This window comes from Vicia villosa, linkage group LG1 (assembly GCF_029867415.1).
Source record: "Vicia villosa cultivar HV-30 ecotype Madison, WI linkage group LG1, Vvil1.0, whole genome shotgun sequence".
In the NCBI taxonomy this organism is placed as follows: domain Eukaryota; kingdom Viridiplantae; phylum Streptophyta; class Magnoliopsida; order Fabales; family Fabaceae; genus Vicia; species Vicia villosa.
The window spans coordinates 187431611-187448484 of NC_081180.1; positions in this window are offsets into that span (position 1 = coordinate 187431611).

Here is a 16874-nt window from a genome sequence, read left to right on the forward strand (position 1 = left end):
GCTCAAATCGAAGGTGTCAGGTAGAGCAATTCAGAAGGATTAAAGTCACAATAAGCATTCAGTTAGCATCACTGAGTCCCAAGGAAGCTTTTAGGATCACTCACACAAGCCCAGGTGTTCCTCATCATCCTCACGACCTCCATTTTCAGAGGTATTTTTTCAAACTCTAACTCACTTATTCAAGTACTCTTTCTCATATATCTCGATACCAGTTTGTTTAGCATCATCAGAGGATTAAAAACCCTCTATCATCATTCATTTATTCATCGTATCCATCATTTAATTTTAAAATTAGGTTTTATGTGTTCTTCGTGTTTTCTGGAAAATTAGATAGTTATAGTTAATATAAATTTATGTTATTTATATATTTGAAATCGTGAGAGAATTTAGAGAAAGTTTGCTCTTTACATCTTTGCAAACGGTTGAGAATTGAGAGAGTTCAGAATTTCAAAAATCCAAAAGCTAGAGGTTGAAGATGACAATGGTGGTGGCGCGCAAAATTCAAATTCAGGGCTAAAGTTTATCTTATTTTGAATGGTGGTTGTTTCATAAACGACTAAATTGTTATAGCCCAGTGGTAAAGAGTGTTTGTGTGTTGCGCGTGCCCAAGGTCTGGGGTTCGAATCCCCCTCGCCCCAGACCTTTTGATTTTATTTCTTTTTTTTTGCTTCTATACACTTGGATAACATATGTATTGCAATGGAACCATTACCTTGTCACCAAGCGCGCGTTGGCTCAGTGGTGTTGTTTTGGGCTGGTAACATAAAGGGCGTGGGTTCAAACCTTGGAGGAGACAAAAACCTTTTTTTTACCACTTATTCATTTTATCTTTTTTACAACTTTAACTAATTATTTCACCTATCAAATTAAATCATTTTCACTTCATTTTTCACACACTTATCATTTAATATATCTATTTTATGAATAATTAAAAAAATCACAAAAATATTATTTATTTCATGTATTTTTATTAGGTTTAAAATGGTATATTTTAAGTATTTCTAAATACTTTTAAATATACATTTTCATTTGATTTTTAAACCTAATCATTTGTTGTGAATAACTTTATGATGAAACCCTAATCATTTAGGTCCTAATTAGGTATAGATTTTGTCTTTACCTTAATTAGGTTGACTTTTGTCAATTCTCAAAACTGTTTTCAAATCTCCGATTAAACAGACGATCAGAGTTTTCAGACAACAAAACCTTGTATCATTTCATCTCATTTTCAACTATTTTTCATAAACAGTAAATAAAGTATTGGGCCTCTATTAGAGTGTAAGACCCAGCACCTTTTTCTTTTCATAGTTTGTTTTCAAAAACTGTATTTACAAAATCTCCTTTCTGTTTTCAAAACATTCTTCTGGTATTTGAAGGGCATTATTCCCGGTGAAACTCTTCAGATACCCATGTGACCTTTGTCCATCTTCACTTCTTCTATTTTCAAAACCTGTAACTGTTTATCATAAATATTAAACTGTTATCAACAAAACAACAAAAATTGCTGTTGAGGCTTTGTACATACTTCTTCAAAGGCCTCCACTCCATCCAGGTTAGGCTTTACAAGCTTTCAATTTACAGTCTTTATCTAAATTACTGTCAAAATATAGAATTGTTTATATATTGTTTAGAACTACGTTTGAGTGTAAACCCTAGGACAGTTAAACTATATATATATATTATAGGAATATGGCCTAGGATTGAGAATGTCTTCCCGGTGAAGGCTCTTTCCTAATTAGAGATTTGTAGTTCAAACCCCCAAGATGAATTATTCCCGGTGAAACATCTTGGCAAAAGCCTTAGAACCTAAAATAGGACATATCCACCCAAAGAGGAATTATTCCCGGTGAAACCTCTTACCCATTTGCTTAGAGCCAAAATAAGTTCAAAACCACATAGCTTTCTCTTGTGCTATAACAAGGACCCTCGATGACCCTCGATTAGCCTCCTCTTGGGCTTTGTACAAGGACCCACAGGCTTCTTAAAAGCATTTCCAACTTCCTCTTGAGCTTGTATACAAGGACCCATCAGGTTTCTTATAAACATAGGAACAGGTCTTTAGTTACCTTTTAGCCTATCCTGGTGAGTTTCTTCCACTTTAAACCAGACTTTAAACAAGCTAATATTGTCTCAATCTCATATTGAGTACACCTTTTGGAATGAGAGACATGGACAGTCTCTGTCACCCTTATCTTCATCAATCTTCCTTAGCAGAGTCTAGGATCCATATTTGCTTATCCTCAGTCAGTGTCAGCCTTAATCTTGGGCTTTAAACAAGAAGTCTCAATTAGTTAATCTTTCTGCCATAATTAAAAATCCCCTGGAAAGGGTTAGCCTCCACACATTCCTTCATTTTGATAAAAATCCCCTGGAAAGGGTTAGCCTCCACACATTCCTTCATTTTGATAAAAATCCCTGGAAAGGGTCAGCCTCCAAATTCACTCCTTCAAATCCAAAGATTCATTCTTTTAAAAGATAAATTCCCCAAAAGAGTTAAAACCCCTGGAAAGGGTTAGCCTCCAAAAATCCAGTCTTTTAATAGACTATTTCTCCAGATGAGTCAAAACCCCTGGAAAGGGTTAGCCTCCAAAAAACATAAAAATAATAAATAAGTTTGTTAAACCCTCTAGCAGAATAAAACTCCTTAGTGAGCCCTTCATCATTAAGTCAGCCACAACCTTGGGCTTTGTACAAGGCAGATTAACCATATTTCCTGTGTCAAAGACTCCTAACCTCTAGGATCTTTTCCTCATAAAGTCTTCCATACTCAGTTTCTTTAAGAGTCCGCCACAACCTTGGGCTTTGTACAAGGCAGAAAATAATCTTTTCCCTAGCTAGAGTAGCCACAACCTTGGGCTTCATACAAGGCACAAATTAAATAACTTCCACAATAAAGAGTCAGCCACAACCTTGGGCTTTGTACAAGGCACACAAATAGAGTCATCCATAGTCTTAAAAAACTCAGTTTCCTCAGCAGTTAGCCACAACCTTGGGCTTCATACAAGGCACACAAAATAGAGTCTCCCTAAGTAGAGTCAGCCACAATTCTGGGCTTTGTACAGAACACCAAATAAAATCCATCAAATAAACACTCTCCAACTAGAGTCAGCCTCAATTCTGGGCTTTGTAGAGAACACAAATTCCCTGTAATTAACCCCCAGTAGAGTTATATCCCAGAGTCAATAAAAACAATCAAAAAAAGCCTCAAGCTTGGGCCTCATGCAAGCCAGCTAAAGTCAAATCTTTTATACAGTAGATAGACATAGCTTATCTCTATAGAAAGATATTTTTTACTACTCTACCATATTCATACAAACAAACATTACATTTCTTTTTAATTTTAATCAAGTCTCCCATTTAGGATTTTGAAAGGCATGAGTTGGCAGTAAAACCCAGACATGTGATTAACTTTCCCTAATTTGGATGAGCATCTTTCTTTCATTCAAGACACAGTTGACCGGTATACTTGCATATACACAAGTAAGGTCCCCCTCTTGAATGAAATGAATTCAGTTATTCTGTCACTCTTTTAAAATGTTTGTGGTGGAATAGTAGAAATACCTCTTTGTAAAGATGATTTCATGTCTCTTTATTGTAAACAGAGATTTAATTCAAAGCTTCAACCTTGAGCTTCAACCTTGAGCTTCAAGCAAGGCACCAAAAATCATTTAAAATCCCTAATTAGTTCCCCAAACTACATTAAGCTCTGACTTCCATTAGGGTTATGTAGGCATGAGGTTCACAAGGAATCTCAGCGAGCTAATAAAATACCAAAAATAGTCAGTTCGTTTGTCTGTCTGTCTGTCTAGCAATAAACATAATCATAATGACACAGAGAAGGTTCCCGTAGAGTACTACGGATATGTAGGGTGCTTAAACTCTTCCCTATGTATAACCGACCCCCCGGACTCCAGAATTTCTAGTCTAGGTGAATCCCCACACTTAGCAAACTCCTAGGGTTAATTTGAGATCTTTTCCCCCTCTCCTACTCGTTAGGACAATTAAAAAGTTCGTGTGATATCGTAGGAAGAACTGAAACAAAATTCATCCCGCCCCGGGCGCATTCTCCTTCCAAATTTCGCGTGAAGGGTCTAGCGTGCCGTCCTCCCAAGTGAAACGGGGAGGTAAAAAAAATGACGCCACACACAGAAGATTAGGACATGCTAGTTTGAGAAAGATCTCTCAGATTAACAAACTAAATCTGGTCAGAGGACTCCCAAATCTGAAATATAAATCAGATGCTCTTTGTGAAGCATGTCAGAAGGGCAAGTTCTCCAAACTTGCATTCAAATCTAAGAATGTTGTCTCTTCCTCAAGGCCGTTAGAACTTCTGCATATTGATTTGTTTGGACCAGTCAAAACAGCATCTATCAGAGGGAAGAAATATGGATTAGTCATCGTAGATGATTATAGCCGCTGGACATGGGTAAAGTTCTTAAAACACAAGGATGAGTCTCATTTAGTGTTCTTTGAATTCTGCACTCAAATCCAATCTGAGAAGGGAGTGCAAAATCATAAAGGTCAGAAGTGATCATGGTGGCGAATTTGAGAACAGATTCTTTGAGGAGTTCTTCAAAGAAAATGGTATTACCCATGATTTCTCTTGCCCTAGAACTCCACAGCAAAATGGAGTTGTAGAGCGAAAGAATAGGACTCTGCAAGAAATGGCCAGAACCATGATCAATGAGACCAATATGGCTAAGCACTTCTGGGCAGAAGCAATAAACACTGCATGTTATATTCAGAATAGAATCTCTATAAGACCTATTCTAAATAAGACTCCTTATGAATTGTGGAAGAACAGAAAGCCCAACATTTCATATTTTCATCCTTTTGGATGTGTATGTTTTATTCTGAATACTAAAGATCATCTTGGTAAGTTTGATTCTAAGGCACAAAAATGTTTTCTTCTTGGATATTTTGAACGCTCTAAAGGCTACAGAGTATACAATACTGAAACATTGGTTGTAGAAGAATCAATCAATATCAGGTTTGATGATAAGCTTGGTCTTGAAAAGCCAAAGCAGTTTGAGAATTTTGCAAATATAGATATTGACATATCAGAAGCTGTAGAACCAAGAAACAAAGCTCCAGAAGCTGAAAGTCTCAGAAGCAATGGATCAGAAGATCAAGTTGCTGCATCTTTAGAGAATCTCAGAATTTTTGAAGAGCCAACAGTCAGAAGATCTTCTAGACTCTCCTCAGCTCATTCAGAAGATGTGATCCTTGGAAAGAAAGACGATCCCATCAGAACAAGAGCATTCCTTAAGAACAATGCAGACTGTCAATTAGGTCTTGTTTATTTGATCGAGCCAACTTCTGTTGATCAAGCTCTAGAAGATCCAGACTGGATAATTGCCATGCAAGAAGAACTAAATCAGTTTACAAGGAATGATGTATGGGATTTGGTTCCTAGACCAAAAGGATTCAACATCATTGGTACTAAGTGGGTGTTCAGAAACAAGCTTAGTGAGAAGGGAGAAGTGGTAAGAAACAAAGCCAGACTGGTGGCTCAGGGATATAGTCAGCAAGAAGGGATTGACTATACAGAAACCTTTGCACCAGTGGCCAGGTTAGAATCTATTCGTTTATTAATTTCTTTTGCCACTCAGCACAACATCACTCTGTATCAGATGGATGTTAAGAGTGCCTTCTTAAATGGTTATATAGATGAGGAAGTCTATGTCCATCAACCTCCTGGTTTTGAAGACTCTAAGTCTCCAGAACATGTTTTCAAACTTAAGAAATCATTATATGGATTGAAGCAAGCTTCCAGAGCTTGGTATGAAAGATTAAGTTCTTTCTTTCTGGACAATGGTTTCACTAGAGGACAAGTGGACACAACTCTTTTCTGTAAAACATCTAAGAAGGACATTTTAATTTGTCAAATTTATGTTGATGATATTATCTTTGGAACATCTAATGCTTCACTTGGAAAGGAGTTTGCTAAGTCTATGCAGGCTGAATTTGAAATGAGTATGATGGGTGAACTCAAGTATTTCCTTGGGATTCAAATCAACCAAACTTCTGATGGAACTTATGTTCATCAAACGAAGTATGTGAAAGAACTTCTGAAGAAGTTTAATCTTTCTGAAAGAAAAGAAGCCAAAACTCCTATGCATCCAACATGTGTTCTAGGTAAGGATGAGGTAAGTAAGAAGGTAGATCAGAAGTTGTACAGAGGTATGATTGGATCTCTTCTATACTTAACTGCTTCTAGACCTGACATTCTATTCAGTGTATGTTTATGTGCTAGATTCCAATCAGATCCTATAGAATCTCACTTAACTACTGTTAAGAGAATTCTGAGGTATCTGAAAGGTACTACTAACGTTGGTTTAGTCTACAGAAGATCTAAAGAATACAACCTAGTAGGATTCTGTGATGCTGACTATGCTGGAGATAGAATTGAAAGGAAGAGTACTTCTGGAAGTTGTCAATTTCTTGGAAGTCATTTGATCTCCTGGTACAGCAAGAAGCAAGCTACCATAGCGCTCTCAACAACAGAAGCAGAATATGTTGCTGTTGCTGGGTGTAGCACACAAATGCTCTGGATGAAGAGTCAGCTAGAAGATTATCAGATATATGAGAGTAACATTCCTATTTTCTGTGATAATACTTCTGCTATATGTTTATCTAAGAATCCTATCTTACATTCCAAAGCTAAACACATTGAGATTAAACATCATTTTATGAGGGACTATGTTCAGAAGGGTGTTCTCTCTTTGAACTTTGTGGATACAGACCATCAATGGGCTGATATCTTTACAAAACCCCTTGCTGAAGATAGGTTTAAGTTCATTCTGAAGAATATCAGTATGGACTTATGCCCAGAATGAAAAGATAAGAAGATCTTTATATGGATAACTTCTGAAATCTGTTAGGACTAAGTGGTTATAAGAAGTTCTGATAATGATCAACTAAAAGTTCTGATTCTGTTATTACTAACGTTTCATTATCTAAGTTGATTCAGAAGCTCTTTTAAAGCAAAACAGTTGTTACCAGTCTTTCCAGAAAATGAACACGTGTTCACTATTTTTGGACAAGCATGCGTGCAGTTGAGGAGACGCCGCCCTAGGTAACTGTGCAAATCATTTCATTTTGTCACTTTATCTCTCCTAACGTTATTTCTCATTAAATGCATATTGATGTCATGTTTTTCTGTAATCATTTCATTTAAACAGTTTTCTTTTTATTTTATTTTTTCTTCTTTTCAAACCGTTTAAATAACCCGCTTCATCTTCATTTCATCTTTTTCACTCTCTCTCCATTTGTGCATCTCTCTCTTTGCATTCGTTCTTTCAAACCCTAGTTTTGTGATTTGTAACCAAGCAAGTCATCATGTATTCATCATCAAGTTCATCAAGCCCAGCAGAAAGACTTACATCCACCCATATTCTTCTACGAAAGTATGGGTATGCTCCTCTGAAGACTTGCATGATATCCACTGACGAACTAGAAGTTCTGTGTGAGTCCGTTGTGGACTTCAACAACCTAAGAGCAAATGGTTTTCTGTGCGATGCTAGGATATTAGCACAAGGATGGTCAAACTATCTCGATAGATTGGTTGGACCAATTTATCCTGAACTGGTGAAGGATTTCTGGGTTCATGCAACGGTTACTCAAACTGCCATCATTTCCTTCGTGCTAGGGCATGAAGTTGTCATTACTGAAAAGCTGATCAGGAAGCTATACAACCTGGATGATGAAGAAGGTTGCACCGGTCCTTAACCTGGAAGAGTTAACTGGTCTCAGGTTGAACAACAAATCTCTCATGCCATCGGGATTGAATCACATAAAACTGGTACTTTAAGGCCGTTTTATCAAGTGTGGGCTGAGATTATTCTGGGTTCTCTTCACCACAGGAAGAAGTTATTCTCCTCCTCCGCCTACATCAGTCCTGATCACAAGTATACTCTCTTCTGCATTGGCAGAAAGATGGAACTCAACATCTCTCACATTCTGTTTGAGAATATGAAGACTTCTATAGTTGAGTCAAGAGAGGAAGAAAGGGAGAAGTGTCCTCATATTCCAAGAAACATTATTCCTTTCGCCAGAATGATCTCTGATATTCTGACTGAAAGTAATTTGTTGGATTCTATTAGGACCCTTGGAGTGTCCCAATTTCTTGGAGTTGTTCAAGGTCTTGTCTTCAACAGTGTGGATCTGTTTAGACTTGATCTCATCTAGACGGTATCTTCTGTTGGTACAAGCTTTCCAGATATTCTGTCTAGGAGAGTTCCTGTTGAAGGTTTTTCTACTTTGTTCCACTTAGAACTTCACAAGGCTGTCAAGCACTACTTGGAAGATTCTGTTAGGGCTCAATCTGCTGTTGATCCTGCGTGGATTCGTGGTAGAGTGCTTCTTTCACAGGCTGATCTTTAGAAGAAGGATGGAGATGCTGCAAGCTCTTGAGAATGGAGATTCTTAGGTGCCTGCTGCAGAATATGGAGATGCTTCTATGGCAGAAGCAGATGCTGAAGATCATCCTGCTGAAACTATTCCTATTGAGGAAAATCAAGGTGATGATCTGACTATGGAAGCTGCGGTTCAGAATGCTATCCCTCTGGAAAGAAGTTGTGAAGCTTCTTCTGATGAACCTTCTCGTCTCGCAAGGACTCTGGAAGTAATTCAGAAGAACCAGGATGAGCAGAGGACGATCAATGCTGAGTTTCGTGCTTTCATGGAGAGGTAGAATGAGAGCAATAATGGGATTCATGATATGCTGGCCAAGATCATGTCAAAACTAGGGTCATCTTAGTCATTGAGTCTTCGATTGTTTTCTTTTGTTTTGCTGCATCTATTTTTCTATGCATCTTCCCTTGCCCTCCCTCTTGTACTTCTGAACTTTTTCTCTGTGCTTAATGAAAATTATCCTTTTCTTCAAGTGTTTGTCTTGTTTTTTCATCTGAATCTTTTATGTTTTTGATGTTATGACAAAAAGGGGGAGAAAAATGTGATAAATGATATGATCTATTTTATCAGTTGCTGGGAGAAAGGCTCCACATTTCTAACAGAACTTGCAAAGTTCTATGTCTTTGAGTGTTGTTTTGCAGGAATTGAAGATTCTATTTAAAGCTCAACATGAGAAGCAAAGACATGGGGAAAAGCAATTCTATATAGAAACAAGCTCATGGAAATTGAAGCAAGCTGAGTGCTAAAAAGCTTCAAGGATCAGAAGCAAGAAGGAAGAATGTTCTGATATTCTGATGATAGAATATGCTTTCATTCTTATTCCTTATATGTTCTGATGCATGTTTTTTTAGTTACAAAATATGCTCTGAAACATTATGTTTGTTTGCTCTGATACATATTATATGTTCTGAAACATATTCTATGTTCTGATTCATTCATGCTGACTTTTGTCGTTTAGTTTGTTCTGTAACATTTCAGGATGTAAAGATGCTCTGATGATGCTCTGGTACATTCAACAATGTTCTGATACAATCTAGCATGCAATGATTCAAGAAGATATTCAAGCTCTGAAGCTGTCCTATGGAAGCAAGAAACAGAAGCTGTGAATGATCTGAAGATCTAAGCATATGTGAACGTCTCAACTGAAATACTCAGGGAAGTCTTTTATTTATAAAATTCTTCTAGTATTTATTTCAGGGGGAGATTGTTAATCTCAGGGGGAGACATATTCACACAATGTCTATATGCTTATGCTATAGCTGTGTAATTGTCCTTAGTCGTCTGTCTTTTCTGATCGCAAATTCATATCATTTATGTATGTTTTTATCATCATCAAAAAGGGGGAGATTGTTAGAACAAGATTTGTTCTGATCAATATTCTTAGTTTTGATGATAACAAGCATATGAATTTTGTATGAGATAATGTGGTACTCTAATACTATGCAATTTCCGTTTCAGGAATTATATAAAGAGTATGCACAAAATCAGCGCAAGAAGCAACTGACTCAGAAGGTTCAGCATGCAACATCAGAACATGGTCTGGCAAGACATCAGAACATGGTCAAGCAGAATCAGAACATGGGTCTATGGAAGCATCAGAAGAACTTGAGATCAGAAGCAGAAGCACTGAATTTCTCATGGTATCATGCTCAGAAGCACTTCAAGGTCAGAAGACAAGAAGATGCTCTGCACCAAGCTGTTTGACTCTGATGATATTCAAACGTTGTTTACATAAACATCAGATCAGAAGCAAGTACAAGGTGGCAGGCTACGCTGACTGACAAAAGGAACGTTAGAAGCTATTAAAGGCAACGTCAGTAGACACAGCGGAAACAAGGCTCGAGGTAGTTGACAAAAGAGTGAAACATTAAATGCAATGATGTACGGATTACGCAAAGCATTAAATGCTCCCAACGGTCATCTTCTCAAAGTGCCTATAAATATGAAGTTCTGATGAGAAGCTACGCGACGAACTATGAACCAATCTTGCACAAACGTTGTTCAAATCAAAAGCTCTCAAACTTCATCATCAAGCTCACTACATTGCTGTTGTAATATCTTAGTGGGATTTAAGCTTAAACTTAAGAGAAAATCACAGTTGTGATAATAGCTTTATAAGAAGCATTGTAACTCTTAAAAGAATTTGTTTACATTAAGTTGTAAGAACTAGAGTGATCAGGTTGTTGATCAGTATACTCTAGCAAGTCTTAGAAGTTGTCTAAGCAGTTTGTTCCTAGAGTGATCAGGTTGTGATCAGGATACTCTAGAAGACTTAGCAGTTATCTAAGTGGAAAACCATTGTAATCAAGTGTGATTAGTGGATTAAATCCTCAGGTGAGGTAAATCACTCCAAGGGGGTGGACTGGAGTAGTTTAGTTAACAACGAACCAGGATAAAAATCATTGTGCAAATAGTTTTTATCTTACAAGTTTTAAAGCTACACTTATTCAAACCCCCCTTTCTAAGTGTTTTTCTATCCTTCATCTTTACTGTAAACAGGGATTTAATTCAAGCTTCAACCTTGAGCTTCAAGCAAGGCACCAAAAATCATTAATTTCCCTAATTAGTTCTCCGAACTACAAAAAGCTCTGACTTCCATTAGGGATATGTAGGCATGAGGTTCACAAGGAATCTCAGGGAGCTAATAAAATACCAAAAAATAGTCAGTCGGTCTGTCTTCTTTTCAAATCAATTCATTTCCTTCTCCTAACACAAAGGAGAAACTTTCCCAATTAATAAGCAACAAACACAAACACATAGATACAGAAAAGGTTCCCGTAGAGTACTACGGATATGTAGGGTGCTTAAACTCTTCCCTATGTATAACCGACCTCCCGGACTCCAGAATTTCTAGTCTAGGTGAATCCCCACACTTAGCAAACTCCTAGAGTTTATTTGAGATCTTTTTCCCCTCTCCTACTCGTAGGATAATTAAAAAGTTCGTGTGATATCGTAGGAAGAACTGAAACAAAATTCATCTCGCCCCGGGCGCATTCTCCTTCCAAATTCCGCGTGAAGGGTCTAGCGTGTCGTCGTCCCAAGTGAAACGGGGAGGTAAAGAAAACGACGCCACAGAAAAATGGCGACTCTACTGGGCAAGGTAATAACCTTGGTTTTTCATCCAAACCAATGGTTGACCTGTGCTGGTCCAGCCCCCAATGAAGAATTAGGGATGCCAAACTCCCCCTCAAACAAGAGAGGTCCTGCCTAACCTCTGTGTCATTTCATGTGATTGGTGCATATATGTTTGTTTATATTGTTTTTTTTGTATCGGGAAAGGGCTTGATTCCCCCTTGTGGTGAGAAATCCTATACCCGGATTTGAGTGCAACATAAGATAGGATGGAGGATGTCTTCTCGATGAAGGCCCTCTAATCTTGGTTCCCAAATCTACTCTTGGGATTTGCCTGGCTGGTTGTGATTAATTGCGCCAATGCATTCCGAGACTGATTTGTACCAGGAGGACCTAGAAACACATTAACCCCACTTAAAGCCTTTTTAGGACGTAGAGCGGTGATTACGAAAGTAATTGTCACGCAGATACTACACTCAGAGAAAACTCTCTTATAGATACCAGTCAACATATCTTTAAGGTTAAGCAAAAACTTTAAGACCCCTAGAACCCGTTCTACAGGTACAAAAATCCTTATCCTTAGTTTACCCTGGGGCGAGGTTTGCGTTGTGACTTCATGACCACTATACCCTTCTACGCCATGTTTGTTTAAAAACTCTTGTGTGTGCATTCATGCATTCATGCATTCATCATAATAATAAAACCTAAAAGAGTCTTTTTCGAGCCGTTTTTCAAGGAAACTAAATAACGAACGTTTTGAACTTCATAGAAAGAGAGAAACGGAGAAAGGAATTAAGGATCTATACCATGGATTATGGAAGAAAGAGAGCTAGGAAATACACCTTCAAAATTCCTAAGGTCGAGGAATTGGAAAAGCTCGGAAAACTGGTGGTCAACCCCCGGGCTTTCAAGGAGAAGTATGGAAAACTTCTGCCTCTTCTCAATACCAACATTGTGGATGGGGTCCTTCCCACATTGGTACAGTTTTACGATCCAACGTATCACTGTTTTACCTTTTCAGATCATCAACTCATGCCTACGTTGGAGGAGTACTCTCGTCTGATTGGAATACCCGTGTACGCGCAAGATCCGTACTCCAGTTTGGAAAAGAATCCTGACGACATTATCATTGCTGCAACTACTCTTCCCTATGTATAACCGACCTCTCGGACTCCAAAATTTCTAGTCTAGGTGAATCCCCACACTTAGCAAACTCCTAGGGTTTATTTGAGATCTTTTTCCCCTCTCCTACTCGTAGGATAATTAAAAAGTTCGTGTGATATCGTAGGAAGAACTGAAACAAAATTCATCCCGCCCCGGGCGCATTCTCCTTCCAAATTCCGTGTGAAGGGTCTAGCGTGCCGTCCTCCCAAGTGAAACGGGGAGGTAAAGAAAACGACACCACAATATTGCTTGTAGAAAGCAGCAGCCATGTCTTCCCAAGTGCGAATGTTACCACTTTCCAGCTGATAGTACCATTCCAATTGAGTCCCAGCCAAACTCTCTTGAAAGAAATGAATCCAGAGTCTTTTGTCTTCAGTATGAGGTTGGATCTTCCTCACATAGGATCTCAGATGCATCTTGGGGCAGGAGACTCCATCATATTTAGCAAAAACTGGAGTCTTGAATTTTGGGGGAATGACGACTCCAGGTGTAACACCCGTAATTTCATTTATTAATTTAATTTGGATTTAAATTAAATAATTGGAATTTTAGAATTTAAATTGGATTTAATTGGAAAATGAGGGAGTAAGAGCTATTGGGCTTATGGTGTGGTGATAGTAAAAGAGGGGTGCTAATTAGTTAGGCCTTTTACTAAGTTGTGGTTAATTTATTTTATTTTATTTTTCATAAAATAAGAAAAAGGAACCATTTAGGGAGAAAGGAAGAACACGTGAAGAGAGCAAGAGAAGAGAAAGAGGCAAGAACGTGAAACCGGAAGGAGAGCATTCAAGAAATTCATCGAGGTAAGGGGGGACTCTTCCTTTTAGTATCTCTTATGTGGTCTTAGGTGATGGGTAGATTGATGTATGGTTTGGTTCAATTAGATATTGGGATTGTTAGGTTAGGGTGTTAAAATTGGATTGAATTGATGATAATTGTGTGAACTATTTGGTTAATAATGAGTTTGGGTGATGTTTTATGGTGTATAATTGAATGTATGATGATTATATGCCTGTATGTGATGTCTGGAATCGTTTTTGGGTGAAAAGAGGGTGGAATCGCAGGGTCTGTCGTAGACTTGGGGTTTGCTAAAATCGCAGGTCCGCTGAGCGGAGGGGGGTCCGCTGAGCGGAGGTCCCAACGTAGTTCGCTTCTGTTTGACGTCGCTTGAGGTCCGCTGAGCGGGGGTTGGAAGGGTTTCGCTTTTGCCTTGCTCCGCTGAGCGAACCTTGCTGTGTGTGAATTTTTCCAAACTTCAAAATAACGTATCTTTTGATCCGTGTATCATTTCTTAGTGCCGTTTGGGGCGTTGTGCAAGTAATTAAATGGTTTATATGAAGAATGATGAATATTGGTATTAGACGACTTTATTTCTTTAAAAACTTGAGTTAATTACTTGATAAGAATTGAACATTGTGTGCATATGAGATAGGTGTGACAATGTGTTTGATGTGATGATGAATTGGTTGTGATTTGTTATTATGATTGTGATGGATGCATGACTATTTGAATGATGTTGAAAACATGTACATACTTATTCGGTGAGGTGGTGTTGAGATGAGTTGTTCATCGTGATTCGGTGTATTTTAAGTATGTTATATGTGTTTCATTCATTCATATGCATTGATGTTGGATCCCGGTGATGTTTGGATCGTTGGTGGACATATTTCCCATTGTGTGGAAATTGTGTCGGTGGGCCGTATCTCGATGAGGCGTAGATCGGTTAGGTGGATTGATTCCACGGTTTATTGGTACCACATGCATAGTGTCAGTTGTGTCATATGCATTTTTGTCATAACATGATTGTATGGATTTCCGTGTTATGTGTTATAGTCTATTATTGTGTGAATTAATGAATAATAGATGTGAATCTGAATATGTATAATTGGGTGAACGGTATATTATGATGCTTGTTGCTTATGAATTGCATAATATTAACTAATTTAGAATGAGACTCACCCTTACATGTTGTCATTTTCAGATTGAGGAGTAACGGCATTAGTGCTTGGTGAGGATGACTCGTAGAGTTTATCCGTTTATGTTGGGTCGTGTCGGTCATGCTCTGATCTGTAACACTGGGGAACGATAGTTATAGAGTTTTTATGAAATTATCCATTTTATTTGGTGTTGAATTATGATTCCATTTGGTTGTATTTGATGATGTTTAGTATTCCGCTGTGATAAACATGATTATGTTTTGGTGAACCGTTTCCTAATGAAGCATGACTTTGACCTTAGTTGATTTAATTATTTTGAATAATTGTGGCACCCTTGTGCATATGTTTTTACTCTGATTAATTATTTAAATTGCCGCGGGGTTTAGAAGGGTGTTACAATAGTGGTATCAGAGTATAGTCGGTCGTTTGAGTCAGAGTCTTAGTGTCAGTTAAGCCCTCGTATGCGAATAGTGTAAGGTTGACACTATCGATACTTCTTGTTCTAATGAATATTGTTTGATATTTAGCAGAACAATGGCCGGAAGAGGAGGAAGAAATGATGATGCAATTGCTGAGGCTCTGGGCATGATTGCTGGTGTCCTGGGAGGGAATGTCAATGGAGCTGGTATTGGTGCTGACAGGCAGCTGAACAGTTTTCAGCGAAACAATCCTCCGTTGTTCAAGGGCACACATGATCCTGAAGGTGCTCAGAAATGGCTTAAGGAGATCGAGAGGATTTTCAGAGTCATCGATTGTGCTGAGAACCTGAAAGTGAGGTATGGTACTCATATGTTGTCCGAAGAGGCTGATGACTGGTGGATGGCTACCAGGGCTGAATTGGATGCTGATGGTGTAGCTATCTCCTGGGCTGTGTTCAAGAGAGAGTTTCTGAGGAGGTATTTTCCTGAAGACGTTCGAGGCAGGAAAGAGATTGAATTTTTGGAGCTGACTCAGGGTAATATGACGGTACTAGAGTATGCTTCGAAATTTGTTGAGTTGGCGAAGTACTACGTTCACTACAACAATGACGAGGCTAGTGAATTCTCAAAGTGCATCAAGTTCGAGAATGGTCTTCGTGATGAGATCAAGCAAGGAATTAGGTACCAGAGAATTCGGCGATTTGTCGATTTGGTGGACTGTAGTAGGATCTTCGAGGAGGATAACCTTAAGCTGAAGTCATCTCACTCTCGCGAGTTGGTTGACAAGAAAGGTAAGAAGCCTATGGATAGAGGTAAGCCATATGGTAGAGGAAATCCTAGAGCTGGGGATTGGAAGAGGCCTAATGGGGGAGACTCTGGTGCTCCCGTTAGGTGCTACAACTGTGGAGAGACTGGGCATAGAAGGAATGAGTGCAAGAGTGGAGAGAAGAAATGCTTCAAGTGTGGTAAGGCTGGTCATATTGCTTCAGATTGTAGGATGAAGATTGTGACTTGCTACAATTGCGGCGAAGAGGGTCACATCAGTCCGCACTGCACTAAACCGAAGAAGGATCAGGTTGGTGGAAAAGTCTTTGCCTTGTCTGGGTCAGAGACTACTCCAGAAGATCGTCTAATTAAAGGTACGTGTTTTATCCATGACACACCTTTAGTTTCTATTATAGATACTGGAGCGACTCATTCGTTCATTTTAATGGATTGTGCTAAACGATTGGGATTAGAAATATCTGTTATTCATGGAAGTATGGTTATTGACACTCCTGCGTCGGGTTCAGTAACTACTTCTTTTGCTTGTTTGAACTGTCCTGTTGACATATTTGGTAGAAAGTTTGGAATGGATTTAGTATGCCTTCCTCTTGAAGGACTTGACGTCATTTTGGGGATGAACTGGTTGCAATTTAATCGAGTTCATATCAATTGTTTTACGAAGACGGTTATCTTTCCTGAAGAGGTTAGTGTTGAGGATTTGACTATGTTAGTCAAACAGATGAATTTAGCTGTCAATGATGGAGCAGTGGTATTTATGTTGTGTTCTTCGATGGAGGTGACAGGGGGCGATAACACTGGTGAGCTACGGATAGTGAATGAGTATCCGGAAGTGTTTCCAAAAGATGTTAGTGAGTTGCCACCTGAAAGAGAAGTGGAGTTCGCTATAGAATTGATTTCTGGAACTAGTCCTGTGTCGATGGCACCGTATCGCATGTCGGCATCGGAATTGGCTGAACTGAAGAAACAGTTAGAGGAATTGTTGGAGAAGAATTTTATTCGTCCTAGTGTGTCACCATGGGGTGCGCCGGTACTGTTGGTTAAGAAGAAAGAAGGTTCAATGAGGCTGTGTGTTGATTATAGA